Source organism: Lepus europaeus, chromosome 13 (assembly GCF_033115175.1).
Source record: "Lepus europaeus isolate LE1 chromosome 13, mLepTim1.pri, whole genome shotgun sequence".
Classification (NCBI taxonomy): Eukaryota; Metazoa; Chordata; class Mammalia; order Lagomorpha; family Leporidae; genus Lepus; species Lepus europaeus.
In genome coordinates, this window is record NC_084839.1 from 99,240,461 (window position 1) to 99,242,419 (window position 1,959).

The 1,959-nt window shown below is 41.3% G+C and overlaps 1 pseudogene; it reads right to left on the reverse strand.

The window, feature by feature from the left end:
• Positions 1 to 236: 236 nt before the first annotated feature.
• LOC133772444 (serine/threonine-protein kinase Nek7-like) lies at positions 237 to 1,751 on the reverse strand (annotated as a pseudogene).
• Positions 1,752 to 1,959: the final 208 nt, after the last annotated feature.

Genomic DNA, 1,959 nt, shown 5'->3' on the forward strand with positions numbered 1-1,959 from the left:
CATCATGTTTCTTTTATTCTCCTAACATGCAATTCAGTTATTTCAAAGGCATTTGGGGTTTTCAAGAATGTGATTTATATATAGGTACAAAAGAAGCTTACATGAAAAGTGGTCAAGGATTCAAAGCACAAAAGCTCTGAAATAATAATCTTAACACCAAGACAAGTGAGGAGGTATGATTTGCACAAAAATACTTTAAATTATTTTGGTTATATGCTTCAAAATACTGTACATGCTTATCGGCTTGTGGTGCACGAATGCATTCTCTTCAGTACGTCATAGACATAGGTGATGTCCGGCCACTTCTCCGGATCGGGGTTGATGCACATATTAACTAATTGCCGTAATTCTTCTAAATAGTGCTTTGAAGGCAGAGGTGGGTAGTTGCATGGTTCTATCTTCTTACACAGTGAGTATAAATTAATTTTGTCACCATAGAAAAGACTCTGGAATGCAGCCATGTCATATAGTAGACAGCCAAGAGACCAGATGTCAGATTTGAAGTTGTATCCATTTTCACATATTCTCTCTGGAGACATGTAATAAAATGTGCCCACTAAAAAATATGTAGCTGTGGTCTTGGAGCTGGAAAACCAGCCAAGCCCAAGATCACCAAGTTTTACCATTCCGGTGGCTGTAATGAACACATTAGCTGGTTTGATATCTCTATGCATGACTCTTTGAGAATGCATGTGTTCCAAGGCACTGTAGAACTGCACAAAGTACTTCCACAGTTCTCTCAGGAATTAGCCTCTTCTGTTTCTTAAAATGCTTTATCATTCTGGAGAGACCACTAGCATCTGCTAATTCCAAAACTATATCTAACACATTATCTTCAATAAATGATGCATAATATTTTTCTATTTAATAAATGTGAATTTACAAATTGCAACTTTTGCATTGTTGTGGCTTCCCCCCAACCTCCCTCCCTCCCGCAGTCCTCCCATCTCCCACTCCATCTCCCATCCTGCTCTTCATCAAGTTTCATTTTCAATTATCTTTATATACAGATCAACTTAGTATATACTAAGCAAAGGTTTAAACTGACTGCACCCACACAACAGCACAAGATATAGAGTATTGTTCGACTAGTAGTTTTACCATTAACTCTCATAGTAAAACACATTAAGGACAGAGATCCTACATGGGGAGCATGTGCCCAGTGACTCCCATTATTGATTTAACAATTGACATTCTTATTTATGATGTCTTAATCACCCGAGGCTCTTGTCATGAGCTGTCGAGGCTATGGAGGCCCCTTTAGTTCACCAACTCTGAACTTGTTTAGTCAGTCACAGTGGAGGTTGCTTCCTCCCTTCAGAGAAAGGTGCCTCCTTCCTTGATGACCCGTTCTTTCTGCTGGGGTCTTGTTCACCGAGACCTTTCATTCAGGTTGTTTTTGCCACAGTGTCTTGGCTTTCCATGCCTGTGAGACTCTTATGGGCCTTTTATATGCATAATATTTAATTACATTTGGGTGGTTGAGTTGCTTAAGGAGGTCTATTTCTTTGATGCAATCAGCAAGTGCTTTGACACACATCAAATCAAATATCCGTACTTTTTTTTAAAGCTACCAGTACTCCATCTAAGAGACAGGATGCTCTATAAACTTCATTAAATTGTCCCCAACCAATTTTCTTTTCTATTCAAAAGTTGGCTAATGTGTTACAGCCCATATCTGGTCATAAGGCCTTCTATGGTTGGAACTGAGAAACAGAGGGCTCTTGCATTCCTTGTGATTGCTCACCCATGGTCTGAAGCAACAGCAACTTAGAATTCATAAAGTTGGGAGTTTCCATCTGTGAGGCACCCAGGGCAGGCAGGTGGCTCAGCAAGACACCACCCCACAGGGGCCCGCTGGGCTGGAGGTTGTGGCTGCAAAGCCCTGAACTGATTGGCCACCACCCACCATGCTGCCCCAGTGGATGCTGTCAGTGACAGTACCCACCCTGTGCAGGG